A 16,125-nucleotide genomic window follows, 5' to 3' on the forward strand; every position below is an offset into this window, starting at 1 on the left:
GACTGGGAGAGAGAGGGGAGGGTCGAGGAGACATTCCCCCCCCCTGCAACTGTTCAGCGTTGTAAAGGCAATCCCCTGGCCGGGTCCCGCTGGCCTCGGCCTCTCCTTCGGCTACACCCTACGTTAGGATCTCCTGGTCGAGGCGTGGCAGCAGGACCTGCCTTATATGGGCTGCTCCCGGCTGGGCGTAGCCGGAACCCTGCCCCACCTTGGAAGTTTCCAGAGTGGGGGTGGATGTTCTACTGACTTGCATTTTCCCTAGTCTATCGATTTTTTTGGCGTGGCAGGCGGTGGGACAGCGAGGGGTGATTTGGTTTCTCTTACTGTTTTTCTGGTCTCTCACCACTGGCATATTTTAACGTTTTCTTGTTTCTAGGACATTAATAGGTTTTATCATTACGTTATGTTATCGTTTCTTTGTTCGTTGTTTAATAAAAGTTCATGTTCATCAGTGGCCTACTGATTTTCGTTTTCCTATTTTTTTCTTTCCAGGTTGTTTCATGGTAAAGTTTCTGTTAACAGGATACAGTGATCACTTCGTTATTATTGCATATGTCCTTTTCACTAGGGGTGCTCTCTGGTCGGGCCAGATGACGTATCTCTAGTAAATGGTCCGGGTGAAAAAGGTGCATCAATCAGTGGGGAGTAGATAGGCATGACAGATTACAACGGGGGAGAACGGTCCGCATTACGTACCCTTTCACTACTTGCAAAGATTTTCCTACGTTTATTTGCAAACAGGGAATACCTCCAAAAAGAACTAATTCCAAACAGTCAATGTTCGGACAATCAATCAATCAATGAGGAATGAAATAGGTACGACGTGTTAAAGGCTTGCGTTACCTACCCTTCACTATCTGCAAAGGGAGATAGAATATTCCTATTCTTCCTCGTTTGCAGGTAGAGAAGATCCTTAAGAGAATTAACTTCGAACAATTCAATGCTCGATTGAAACAATCAACAAGGGGTACTGTGAACACAAATGAACGCCGCTTATATACATACGCATTGCTATTTTCAACAGGTTGTTCCTAATGTTTCTATTTTAGCGAGGTCAAAAGAGATCCCATTAGTGGCCTACTGATTTTGCTCGATTCCTTTTGTTTTTTTACACGATTTTTCGCTATCTGCAAAGACTAAACAGAGTATTGCGACTCTGTGCTTGTTTGTAAATAGAGAATGAACCAAAGAGAACAATCAATCAAATGGAGAGAGAAGCAGGCACGACGGATTACAAAGGGGGCAAAGGGCTGCGTTAACTACCCTTCACTATCTGCAAAGAGAGAGTACTCCTAATAGAAATGAGGGGTGGGGGGCAGCAATCAAAGCAGATCAGTGTGCATAAACACGAAAATGTTTTTACTTACCACGTACTTGACATTCGACAGCTTATGATATTTGCTATTAAAAAACCATTGAAATTCACTGAAAAAACCATAGGTTATAGACCATATATAGTTAGGAATTAGCATTTACAAAACCTTGAAAATTCACTGAAAAAACCATAGGTTATAGACCATATATAGTTAGGAATTAGCATTTACAAAACCTTGAAAATTCACTGAAAAAACCATAGGTTATAGACCATATATAGTTAGGAATTAGCATTTAAAAAACCTTATTTTACTCACACAAAACCATTGAAATTCCATATATAGTTAGTTGCACTAACTATATATCGCGCACCCGCAATCCACTGCTGATGATGTCACATATTACATCATTCATGACATGGTCAGTGACATCACTGATGACATCACTGATGACATCTCAAATGACATCACTGATGACATCACTGATGACATCTCATTTGACATCAATGACCACATCACTGATGATATCATTCATGTGACAATACAATGCATCTCCTCACACTTTAATATAACCTCTGTTACACCCAGTGTTAAATACAGAGTATAATTTTTGAAACCATTGACACACCAATACTAGTTACTACATACGCACTCAGTGATTCCTATGTTTACACACACATTCACTCATTTACCCATACAATCATTCATACATACAATCACTCATCTTTACAACACTATCATATGCACTCATACACCTATACAGACTCTCACACTCTGTCACTCATCCATGGAGTTACTCACACACCTAGTCAGTCCTGTAAAGAATCAATCACACTTCCATTTTCTAATCTATACAGTTAAACATAGAGCACCTTACATTTTGAAACATATACTAACACATAATTACTCTCTTATACAATCATTGATACAAGTACACATTGATCTGCACAGAGTCACACACCTCCCAGCCAGCCACACACACACTCAGTCTCCCATACAAATACTTGGGCAATCAATCAATAACCCATATAGTTACTCATATAGCTACTGATCAACACATGCAGCAGTTTACAGAACAACAGACATAATGATGCACAAATTAAGACAGTTTAGTCACTAACCCATGCACTCAGTGAGACACATTTAATCACTCACTCATACAGTCAGTCACGCACCTACTAAATCCTTCATCCAGACACTTCTACATCTACTCATTCTTCAATATGTAAAACATATTTAAACTTTACAGAAACACACAGTCACTGGATGATGTCATCAGTGATGTCATTTGAGATGTCATCAGTGATGTCATCAGTGATGTCACTGACCATGTCATGAATGATGTAATATGTGACATCATCAGCAGTGGATTGCAGGTGCGCGATATATAGTTAGTGCAACTAACTATATATGGAATTTCAATGGTTTTGTGTGAGTAAAATAAGGTTTTTTAAATGCTAATTCCTAACTATATATGGTCTATAACCTATGGTTTTTTCAGTGAATTTTCAAGGTTTTGTAAATGCTAATTCCTAACTATATATGGTCTATAACCTATGGTTTTTTCAGTGAATAATATATATATTACCTACTGGCGGTCGCCAGTAGGTATATATAGTTAGGATTTTTTCCCTATGGGATTTTTGAAAATTCTATGTCTAATAACTTTGGCGTTTGTGGACGGAATTGGCTGAAATTTTCTGGAAAATGGAACATTTTGTTTCTGAGCAGCCCCTGGAAATTTGGGGGGGGTTCGTCAAGGGGGGGCTGAGAAAAAAGGGGGGTCCCAAAACGTGTTTTTAACATTGAGTTTTCCATAGGGCGGTTGGCCTCACTTTTAGCCCGAACGGCTGAATGGATTTGCACGAAACTTGGCAAAATTGTAGGGACTGGTAGCCCGATGTGCCTTTGCTAGGTCTCAATATATGTGCTTCAGTGGATTTTGAGAAATTAACGTTTAAAAAAAGATATATATCTGTAAGCGCGCTCCGGGCAGCGCTCCGGTTCGCGGACTTTACGCGTACCGGAACTTCGCGTAGCGAAGCTGATTGGCTCTCCGGTGCCTGTCAACATTCTAAACAGTCCAGAGCGGCCGCCATCTTGTCTCTCGGTAGGATCGAGAGACAAGAGGAGGCCAAAACAAAGGGGGAAATGACCATAAGGGGGCATAGTATATCCTCCCTGACCCCCTAGGTTTGATGTGGAGGCTTTAAAAGGGCCCCGCGGGGCAAAAAAAAAAATATATATTTTTTTTGGTTTTTTGCGTGGGTAGCGCCCGGTCCGCGAACCGGGAAGCGTTCTGGGCAGCGTACTATAATGAAAAATGAATGATAGACTTTTCAAATACTGTATGTTAATTGATTGTTGGTTTTGTTGATTATTTTTTAATTTTTTTATTTTTTAAGCAATTATTTATTATTGTGATTGTGTTTCAAAATTTAATAACATTTCTAACATTTAACTAGTTTATGAATTACATATAAAAATGATTAAAGACTCAAACAATTTTTTTATTTTACATACAATTTTATTTTTCAGATTGTTTTTCAAAATTTAATAGAACGTCTAGCATTTGACTGTCCGATATGTCCTCTTGTTGAGTGAACATAAGTTCCCACATTTGACCGTCATCATAATGGAGTAAATGATCGACAGATTCTACACATTGAAGTAATTCATAGTCCCGTGACTCATCCATGAATTCTAAGTCATCAATGGGTTCCATAACTTGTTCATTGTTGCTGTCCAGAACAATTTTGAAGGAAACATTCTGCTCACCTTCCATTTTATTGCTGTAATTTGCATAAAAAATAAATATATCAGTAGTGATAGGACACTGTTGGGTGTAAGTTCAGACAGGTACTTGTGAGTTTATAACAGAGAAGTAATCTATGGGCACTGTATGGTTTCAGGCGTGAAGTAGTACTATTAAAAAGTGCCTGTGAAGAAGCCTAAGTAAATTCATAATTATACCACAGAAACATAAATCAATCCATAATTATAATAAAGAAGCCTTTCTCAATGTCTAACTCTTACAGAGGGATAGTATATAACTATCTGAAAATGTTTTCAAATTTATAAAATAATATCTCACCTTCTAAAAACAAGTTTAAGTTGTGAGTGAAAATGATCTTGCAATGTAATTCAGGAAGTAGTAGTCAAAATGGCTATGTTTCTCTCTCTTTCTTTATATATATTCAGGTACATAACCAATCAAATGTCAGGAAAAAAAAGTAGAAAATGAAAGTAACATTTTAATTGGTTGTCAATTCCAACACTTCAGATGTGTTTTGAGAAGTAATTTACCTCAGGGTATTTAGAGAGGTCTACAGGCTAAATGGCTAAATGGAATTCCAATCAAATTTGTGAAAATGGTAGGGATTGGTATGTAGTATGAGCTAATCTATATTTGGTGAAATTGTCTCCAGTTGCTTTTCTGTAAACTACTTTCCCACCTTTTTTGATGGTGCGCTTCCCAGGGAGCGACCCGGTACGCGAACTGGTGAGCGCCCCGGTTCGCGAACCTTAAGCGTTACGGGAGTCCACCATTTTGTGTTTCGGTCGAATTAAGATACAAGATGGAGGGCAAATAATGTTCAGAATGGGTAGAAGGGGGCACGGTAGACTTATTTTGACCCCCTAGGTTTTCTGAGGGTGGCTGAGGAGGCTTATATGTGCGAAAAAAAACATTTAAAAAAAAAATTTAGCGAGGTTAGCTCCCGGTTCGCGTACCGGGAAGCGCCCCAGGGAGCGTACTTTGTTGAAAATTAGTGAAAAATGTTAGAGTAAAATAATAATTGTGAGTGATCAGATGTAGGGTAGCTCTGAGAAGAGCTTTTGGGTTTATGGTACATTTAGGTACTTATAAGTAGGTACCAATGCACAGTCTTAAATTCAGAATGAAAATTCTGTTGCCCTCATCTGAGAAGTGAACTCCATCTCCTCTGTAGATATCTTGCATGTAGTAACGCAAGTTATTGTTGTACAGGGAGCCCATTCCATGGTCTCTCATGTAAGCTGAAACAGATTTGTTTACATGCTTCCTCGACTTCTCAATTTGTGGACAAAATTGGTTTGACCACCTCCATTTCTGTCTTTGGCATATATTTGAATATACCAAGGCAGTCTGAGGAAAAAGTGCCATCAATTGCTCAAAGGTGTCCTTTAAAAGCATTTCCAGACCTACCCCAGTCAAAGTGCCCAAATCATTACCTCCACAGTGCACAATTAACAGGTCAGGTTTTGGCAAATGCATAAAGGTTTTCACCAATGGTATCAATTGGTGACATTTTAATCCTCTGTGGCCAAACCACTTAATTTCCACATCTTGTAAATTGAGGTTAGGTAAATTCCTGTTCTCAGCATACCTGTGAGCCCAATAGATGTAACTATGTCCAACAATCCAGACAGAAAACATGGTGAGAGAAGGTTCTGCTGCAGTCAGATGAAGTGTGGCAATGAAATGGCAGTTGAAAAAATGAGAGTTTAAAATGAAAAAAACTGTGGAGTTTCTGTGTTAATGAAGCAGTAACAGTGATTGGTGGATTTTGATTGCTGAAAACAGAAAGTTAGGGTGCATGGATGAGTTCTTTGAAAGATGTATTTTGAATGGTCAATAAAAAGTCATTAAATGAAAGATTGCAGTGGATACGCAGGTGCACTGAGAGTTCAGAGTTCAATTGCAACATTGTTGTGTGAACTTGCAAACACCAGAAGTCTTCCAAGAGGTGGTTGCCATGCAGAAAAGGCATGAAATGGCAGAGGGGGGAAGGGTTTTCATTTGAAAAAAAGTGAGGGAAGAGTTTTGATTGGGTGACATGAGAGATATGTGTGAAGAATTACAGCATTTCTGTGCTTTTGATAGCTGCAGACTCTGGAGTGCATACCTTTTGCTCTGCTGAAGACAAATTGGTGTGTTTCTGAGACTGTTTTCAAACTCAAAGTATTTGCTAAGGTGAGAAAATATTTCTTTAATTTAGATAGAGAATAGTGTGCTTTAAGGAGAAAATTATGAAGAAAGTTGTGTTTTTCAAATGTTGCTTTGTCTCAAGTGTTTTACAAATAGATTTTGTTTCTTTGAGAAAATGTAATTGGAGAAAATGTGAAGTATTAGTACTGACAGGGTGTTTTTCTGCATAGGAGCTGTGGAGTCTTTTCAAATTATGACTTGAAAATCGTTTTTGAGGAAAATGAATGGTTATAATATTTCTGACAATGACATAATGGTGTATGCTTCTTTATAATGCAATTGACTGTCTCTGATGTTATTTTTCCCATTTTAATGTAAGACCTTGCTCTGTGGCGCAAATTGCTTGTAAATATGCTCCCACCTGTGCATGGCAAATTTAGATTTTGAATGTTTGTGTTACATAGCCATGTTAAAAGTGATACAAACATGCTGCAAAGGCAATCAAAAAACGCTTTTATGTGTCTTAAGGACATTTTAAGTAATTTTCCCATGTGCAGTGTTTTGAAATTATGATTTGAAAATCGTTTTTGGGGAAAAGGAATTGTTTTTAAATTTATGACAAGGACATAATGGTGTATGCTTCTTTATAAGGCAATTGACTGTCTCTGATGTTATTTTTCCCATTTCAATGTAAGACCTTTCTCTGTGGCGCAAATTGCTTGTAAATATGCTCCCACCTGTGCATGGCAAATTTAGATTTTGAATGTTTGAGTTACATAGCCATGTTAAAAGTGACCCAACCATGATGCAAAGGCAATCAAAAAACGCTTTTATGTGTCTTAAGGACATTTGATGTCATTTTTCCCATATTACATTAAAAGACCTGTCTCCGTGGGGCACATTCCTTGTAAATATGGTTACACTTGTGCATGGTAAATTTAGATTTTGACTGTTTGAGTTACATAACCATGTTAAAAGTGACCCAAAAAAATTGCAAAGGCTTTCAAAAAACACTTTCATGTGTCTTAAGGACATTTTAAGTCATTTCCCTGTGGGCAGTGTTTTCAAATTATGACTTGAAAATCGTTTTTGAGGTAAAGGAATGTTGTTAATTTTTATGTGCGCCATATGCCCCCAAATTTCTTTTTCAGGGGTGCAGCAGGGTGTTCTTGAGACACCCCTGCACCTTTGGAAAAATTCCTAATTTGCGATGAGCTAATTGCTAATCGCAAATTGCACCTTCATTCCTATGGGCATCCTGGCCCATGGAAATGAATGGGTAATTTGCAATTAGCAATTTGCTCATCGCAAATTAGGAATGGTAAAGAATCGCTATTTATTCTTTAAAATTCGCTATTTTGGAAATGCAAAATAGTTTGATGATACATATGGCGGTTGATCTCTAACAAGATAAGAAGCTTAGGGATACATTTATGATGACTGGCGCAATGAAGTGGACATCACTTACTTCATTGGTAGAGCTTTACATGTATTATCTCCTCTGTATTCTTCATCAAGCGTAACTTTAATTTGCAATCCTGAGTAGGCCTCACCTTAAACAAACCTCTGGATAGGCCACACCTTATCGTCATCATGAATTAATCATTTAAAATGCTAGGGACAGATTTATGATAGGTGTATGCCTCTTTTGCGCCACTTACAAAACACTGCCCATGGGGAAATGACTTAAAATGTCCTTAAGACACATGAAAGTGTTTTTTTAAAGCCTTTGCAATTTTTTTTGGGTCACTTTTAATATGGCTATGTGACTCAAACAGTCAAAATCTAAATTCACCATGCACAGGTGGGAGCATATTTACAAGGAATGTGCTCCATGGGGAAAGGTCTTATAATGTAATATGGGAAAAATGACATCAGAGACAGTGAAATGCCTTATAAAGAAGCATACACCATTATGTCCTTGTCATAAATTTACAAACCATTCCTTTTCCCTAAAAACGATTTTCAAATCAAAATTTGAAAACACTGCACATGTGGAAATGACTTAAAATGTCCTTAATTCAAAATTTGCTATTCCTTATTTTGCGATTGCACTGAAGGATTTGCAAATTTTGCGATTCCTTAAATGCAATGTATCAAACAAAAAATATGTAAAAAATGACATTAAGGATTTGCCGCTATATGTATGAAGGGACCGATTAGCGATTCAGAAATAGCGAAAATTACCGAAACGCTAAATCTGTATCGCTAATCGGGATGTATCAACGCATTAGCAAATATTTAGCGATTCGGCCACAATCGCTAAATATTTGCACAATATGAATCAGCGATTCCCTAAACGGCCAAACTCGCAAAATAGCGCGACCCCGCCCCGAAAAGCGCTAATTAGTGCGACCGCGTCGCTAATTTGCGCGACCGCGCCCCTAAATACGCTAATTAGCGCGACCGCGCCGTGAAATAGCGCGACCGCACCCCTAAATACGCTAATTAGCGTGACCGCGCCGCTAAATAGCGCGACCGCGCCCAGCATAGCGCTAAATTGATAGGTACCCCCGGGAAAAATCGCAATTTAGCACAAATCTGGAAACATCCAATTGCAATCCTGATGCTATATGATGACATCACAACCAGGAAGAGAGTGATTTCCCATGGGGCATCTGGAGTGAGACAGAGAGAGTGAGAGTGTTGTGTGGAACTCTTGAGCCATGGCAGAAAGTGGAAGCCAGGATGTCCCAGCAAGCCAGCAGGAGCAGCAAGCAGGGGAAGCAGCCAGGAAGAGGAAGCTCAAGTTCTCAGAGGCTGAACTAGAGACCCTAATCACCGAAATGGTGCCACACCATGACTCATTATTTGGGGCCACTTCCCACAAGGTGCCAGAAGCCAGCAAGAGAAGGATTTGGGAGGGCATCCAAGCCAAAGTGAATGCCGTAGGAGTCACCCACAGGACAGTTGATGTGTTGCGCAAGCGCTGGTACGACCTGCGCCAGCGCTCCAAGGAGAGGTTGGCTGCCAGGCTGGAGCAGTCCCAGCTCACCGGTGGGGGAACCTCCAACGTCCAAGACTCTACACCACTGGAGGAGCTGGTAGAGGGCACACTGCCTCATCAGAGTGTTGCGGGCGTGTCCGTGCTCGACAGCTCAGCACAACCAGCAGCAAGACCAGGTAAGAAGCATGCCTCCCCACCCTAAACCACCCCCAGAACCCCCTGAGGCGACCTAGGGATTAGGGCAACCACATGTCAGGCTAGACCAAGTACACAGCAATGCATTATGGGAGATGTAGTCACAACAGTCAGCAATGTAGAAAGTAGCATGAGATTGTCAAATTGTACACATGTGCAGGTCAGGAGAGGTGAATGACACAAGTAAAGTCAGGGAACACTGTGAAAAATTTATTAGTACATCACTTGTGATGATCAAATAAGTAATGTGTGCTGTTCTATCCACAGCACCTGCAAGTGGGAAGGCTACAGCCAGTGCAACAGAGACAGGAGCCAGAGGCTCAGGAGAAGGCAGGCATGGCCATGATCCAGATGGGGAGGACAGTCCTTTAATCCAAACACAGGGACACAGTAGGAGGAACGTGAGGCCATTCAGAATAATGGATGATGAGGAAGAGGAAAATGTCAATGTCCAGTCTGAAGCACCAGTACCCCAGCAGCAGGAGTCCAGAACAGAGTCCAGAGGCAGGCGTAGACCCCGCACGGCCATCAGCACCAATGTGCAAGAAGAAGAATCAGTGTTCACCGGTCTTGAAATGCACATGCTCCAGGTTCACCGCCTGCAAGCGAAACACATGAAGGCCATTCAGAGAGAGATCAGGGCAGGGAACAGAGGACTACGCGAGGAAATCAGGGGGGCTGTGCAGGAGCTGACTGCAGAGATGAGAGCTGAACGCGCAGCCAGGCGCAAAGAAATTGCCCGCATGGACCACTACACGCGTGCTATTAATCGCCTCGCCTCCTCCACCAATATGCTGGCAAGGCGTGCCATAGAGACCCAGCGAGAGTTCTCGCATGGTATCCAGGACATAGCCACTGTGGTAGTGCAGTCAACTGCCACCCTGGATGAGCTGCGTGCGCTGCGTACTGCTGGACCCGGGGTGCTTACCCCCAGTGAGGAGGACTCACAGTCGGTGCGGAGCTCTAATACACCACCACCCACTGTTGAGAGGCGCCGTAGTGGCCGGAGCAGCAGGCCTGCCACACAACAATAGGGACTGCATCAAAATGACTACTCCACACAGGGGGGATATGGGGCCAGCAACTGGGTAGCACTTGCTATACCAATGACTGATTTAGTTGCACTGTGATTTGAACATGTGCTTTGGTTTAGGAGAGTTCATCCTGCTTTTTTTTGGAAGTCACATTGTTGGTTTTGGAAATTAAATACGTTTGCAGAGCAAGAAGTTGTCATTGTATCATTTTTACTCACCTAGAAGTAGTTCCGCATGATCTCATCACGCCTCTGGCGCCCAGCTGCAGCAGCAGCTATGCCAGCTTCCATGTGTATGGGTCCGGGTCCCTCCACGTCCGAGGTATCTGAGTCACTCGACTCCATAGGTGTCCCTTTCCTGGTTGCAATGTTGTGGAGCATGGCACAAGCTACAACAATTTTGCAGCATGTCTCAGGGCTGTATTGAAGGGCACCTCCACTTTTGTGGATGCATCTGAATCTGCTCTTCAGAATCCCGAATGTTCGCTCGATGGTGTTTCTTGTGGTAATGTGTGCCCGGTTGTAGCGGTGCTCCCCAGCAGTGGCAGGATTCAAGTAGGGTGTCAGGATGAAGTCCCTGACTGCATAGGCACTGTCCCCTGTGGGTGGAAGAGTTGAAAGGTCAGTCAATGTGATGCACATGCAGGTCATGAGTAATATGGGCTGACAATGTGTGCTGTTACCTAGTAGGTATCCCTCTCCAAATTCCCCTCTTGAGAGTCTACGGTATAGGCCACAGTGACGGAATATAAATGCGTCATGTGTGCTTCCTGGGTACTTTGCCACTATATCGGTGATAATGTTTTTGGCATCACACACCATCTGTATGTTCAGGGAATGGTAGCATTTCCTGTTCCGGAATACATACTCTATGTTTGTGGGGGGTGAAATGGCAATATGTGTTCCGTCTATACATCCTATGACGTGGGGGAATTGGGCTATGTTATAAAAATCCTGCTTAGTCTGTGCTAGTTCCTGTGGGGTGCTGGGGAAGTGTATGTGATGTTGCATCCTATGTGTCATGGCGTCGAGGAATGCATGGAAAAAGCGCGACAGGGCACTTTGAGACACCCCTCCTGCAGTGGCTATGACCCCCTGGAAACTACCTGAGGACAGCAGGTGTAGTGAACACAGGACCTGGATGTGTGTGGGTATGGCTTGGGTCCTGCGGGTGGGGTGTTCTAGGTAGGGCCTGAGTTCATCAATCAATTCAATTATGCTCTCTTCCTCCAGTCTGTAATGGGTGTGGATATCCTCATCAGTGCGTTGGAAGATGGTAATGCGCAACCGGAATATCCTCTCCTGCCGTCTCCTCCTCTGCGCCAGAGCTCTCACTCTTCGCCTCCTCACTATCATGTACAACCCGGACATTGTGGTAGGGAGTGTGTTGCATTCTGGGTTTCAATTTATAGTTTGCACCTGGTTACCACCTGCTCCCACTTGATGGTAATTGCGAGGCGCTATTTTGCGAATTTGCTTGATTCGCTAATGCAAATTGGTTGATACATTCCATAGCGATTTCAGAATTGCGATTTCCGCTTTAGCGAATCTCGCTAACGGATTTCTACGCTAAATAAGGATTCGCTTTTGTATTCGCTATGTTGCACTTTCGCAACGTTTGGGAATCGCTATTTACTGAATCCTTATTTCGCAAGCGTATTTTGCTTCATACATAGCGAATAGCGATTTTTTAGTCGCTAACGCTATTTATTGCGATTCGCAGCGTTTGCGATCGATTTTTGGCTTCATACATATAGCGGTTGGAAACTACCACCAACTTCTAGTTTGTGGTAATTTGCGAATTCTTTTCAAAAAGCTTTTTTTCCAAAAAACAAAAGGTGCCATATGACGCCAATACATGCCCTTAGGGCATGTATGTGCGCCATATGCCCCCAAATTTCTTTTTCAGGGGTGCAGCAGGGTGTTCTTGAGACACCCCTGCACCCTTGAAAAAATTCCTAATTTGCGATGAGCTAATTGCTAATCACAAATTGCACCTTCATTCCTATGAGCCTCCTAGCCCATGGAAATGAATGGGTAATTTGCAATTAACAATTTGCTCATTGCAAATTAGGAATGGTAAAGAATTGCTATTTATTCCTTAAAATTCGCTATTTAGGAAATGCAAAATAGTTTGATGATACATATGGCGGTTCATCTGTAACAAGATAAGAAGCTTAGGGATACATTTATGATGACTGGCGCAATAAAGTGGACATTACTTACTTCATTGGTAGGCCTTTACATGTATTATCTCCTCTGTATTCTTCATCAAGCGTAACTTTAATCTGCAATCCTGAGTAGGCCTCACCTTAAACAAACCTCTGGATAGGCCACACCTTATCGTCATCCTGGATTAATCATTTAAAATGCTAGGGACAGATTTATGATAGGTGTATGCCTCTTTTGCGCCACTGTGCGTCACTTTTATGATGCAGCGGCGGTGCAAAAGATTTGCTATGAGGCGACAAAATTACAAATTGATGCATTTAGGCAGATGTGTCATGGTGTAAAAAGAACGTGCCACATGAAACTGATGCAGCAGTGATGCAAAAGATGCACCATGTTGCAAGACAGGCCTCACTTGGGACATATGTATCAAGCTAATTAGCATTCGCAAAGATCAAAATTCTGCAAATTTCGGCCTTTGCGAATGCTAATTAGACAAATGGTATGTATCAAACAAGTTTGATGCAAAATAAGGAATAGCAATATTTGCTATTCCTTATTTTGCGATTGCACTGAAGGATTTGCAAATTTTGCGATTCCTTAAATGCAATGTATCAAACAAAAAATATGCAAAAAATGCCATTAAGGATTTGCAAATTACCACCAACTTCTAGTTGGTGGTAATTTGCGAATTCTTTTCAAAAAGCTTTTTTTCCAAAAAACAAAAGGTGCCATATGACGCCCATACATGCCCTTAGGGCATGTATGTGCGCCATATGCCCCCAAATTTCTTTTTCAGGGGGTGCAGCAGGGTGTTCTTGAGACACCCCTGCACCCTTGAAAAAATTCCTAATTTGCGATGAGCTAATTGCTAATCGCAAATTGCACCTTCATTCCTATGGGCCTCCTGGCCCATGGAAATGAATGGGTAATTTGCAATTAGCAATTTGCTCATTGCAAATTAGGAATGGTAAAGAATTGCTATTTATTCCTTAAAATTCGCTATTTAGGAAATGCAAAATAGTTTGATGATACATATGGCGGTTCATCTGTAACAAGATAAGAAGCTTAGGGATAGATTTATGATGACTGGCGCATCACCAGGGATGTGCCAGTCATCCTGCGCCGCTGTTCCGCCACCCATGGTGTGCTGCATTTACAATGCGGCGCAGCATGGGGCAAAAATGGCACAGATGCGTGACGTATCTGTGCTGTAAAGGTGGCGCATTGCTGGAGTTGTATTGCAAGTGTGATGCAGCTCCAGCAAGGCTCAGAGGTGCCCCATCTCCACAATGTTGCGTCAAGACCTATGCCTGCTTAAAGCAGGCGCAGGGTTTTGACGCAGCTTTCTCCTATCTAATTGTAAATGCGGCACACCATGGGTGGCAGAGCAGCGGTGCACGTTAACTGGTGCATGCCTGGGGATGTGCCATTTAACATAAATCTGCCCCTTTACATTTAAGTATGTGCAGGGGACACAGAGTCGGTGAGGCTTATCCAAGGTTAAGAAGAGATGAGTCCTGTTCACTGAAAAATTAGACATAGGCTTCACCTGCTCAGCATCGCTGGACATGGCTAAATAATATCTGCAAAATGTTACTCTTGTTAAACAATTTTGCTATTATAATCTCTGAGATTTGTCTCTTACTCTGCAACATCTCATTGTTGTTATCTTTCTTTAAAGATAAAGACAACATCAACATGAGCGATAATCTGCAATCAGTTGATTTTGACCTCATCATTGAACTTGTAATTGAAACATCAGTGGATGTTGATCCCTTGGATAATTTAAATCCTGAGGATGAAGAAGAACGTGATGAGGATGCAGATTTGTCCGAATTATATGACATAGGGTGGGAAGCTGACCTGCTTGAGCCTATGGAACTATAAACATTTATTTTAAAAATTTATAATAAAAAAAAAGTAAAAATGTAAACCGTTTAATTTAAAAATAAAGACACCTTCAAAAACAGGTTATGTGTAGTGTCTTCAATAAAATATTAAAATATGCTCATAAAATTAGATCAGATTCACATATAAGATAGCACAGGTAACATGATTATAAATTCCATTTCTTTTCTGCTATTTCTGTATTCTAAAATTGCCATGCACTAAAAAATCTTATATGTAAAAATGTAAAGTAGTGTTTTAAGTTTTTGATTACTGTTATTGATGTACTGTTGGGTAATAGTGGTTAATAACATTTTTTTATATATTTTACCACAAATTCAACTGCAGATCATTTCAACATTTCACCATGCCAACGAAAGAAAGACTGAGAAAGGCTGCAAAACGTCAAAGACAGCAGGTGATTGAAAAAAAGCAGCAGTCCTCTAACAAAAAGATTTGTCAAGTCAACAAGAAAGCACCGGGTAAGAGTACAAAAACATTCATAGGAAATATTTGCAGTAAAAAAAATATTACTACAGAAAATGTTTCAGTCCAGAAAAAGAGAAACAATTCAAATGGAAAGGAAAGGCCAATCAAAAATGTTACTGCTAGAGCAAGAGATAACTCTGTGCATGATAGTAGAAGGAAACAACAGTTTAGGGACATTCGTAAACGAATGTTCCGCAACAGGATAATTGGCAATTTGTTAAAAAATATTAAGAAAGGTCAACAGAAAGTGGTTTTTTATAAGAGAAAAAAAAAAGTTGAGAAAGTTATTGATCAGGCATTTGAAATTAAACGTAAGTTATTTATTTTGATAATCAATAGAATTAGGAAGCTAAACAAGGCAATTTATGATTTCAAAAGAAATAGTAGATGGAAGAGAATAGTTAATCGTAGTAATTTTTGTGAAGTTTTTTCTGGAGAATGGATGCATAGTTCAAGCTGTGAGGCATTTTTTAATGAGGAGAGTTATTTCCAGGATAATGATTTGGTGCATGCAGTTGACACCAGTGGTCGTGCTTATGAAGTGAAAGATGGTTGTCCAGTTGAAAAAGAAAAACTTGTGACAACAGAGGCAGAAGAGGTGTTAGGTAATGAGGTTTTAGGAAGACGTGCTAAGGGTCCTGTGTACACCTGGAAGTGTAGTAGTATTTGCAGTGTGCGACAGGATTCCATCAATTTGCTTTGTGATTTTGTACGGTCATTTAATAAGAAAAGTTTGAAGCAGAAAATAAGGTTGTTGCAAGAATTAGATCCTTGCAGAGTGAGAGAAGTGACAGGTTTGCATGGTCATTCACTGGCTTGTCTTTCCAGGAGAGTATGCCAGAGTGTTTTTCATCATTTCAGGATGCTAGCAGTGCATCATAATAAAGTGAGGAAATTAGTTAGAATGTTGTATTATGCTAAGAGTCCAGCAATTATGCTTAAAAAATGATGTGCTGCTCTTTTGCATGGTTCTGAAATAGATGTGAAGAATATATTTGAAGAAATTGAGTTTTGTTACTTCGGAAGTAAAGAGGAGAATGTTGAAATTGACCAAGAAGAAGCGGGTAATGTGGAAGATAGTGTACAGGTTTCCAGTACAGATAATTTCCAGAGGGAAATTGCCACGTTTCAGGTCAAATCAAGTGAGAGGCCCAATTTCACTTGTGTGTGTTGTCGACGC

Source organism: Lissotriton helveticus, chromosome 3_1, assembly GCF_964261635.1.
Source record: "Lissotriton helveticus chromosome 3_1, aLisHel1.1, whole genome shotgun sequence".
NCBI classification, from domain to species: Eukaryota; Metazoa; Chordata; class Amphibia; order Caudata; family Salamandridae; genus Lissotriton; species Lissotriton helveticus.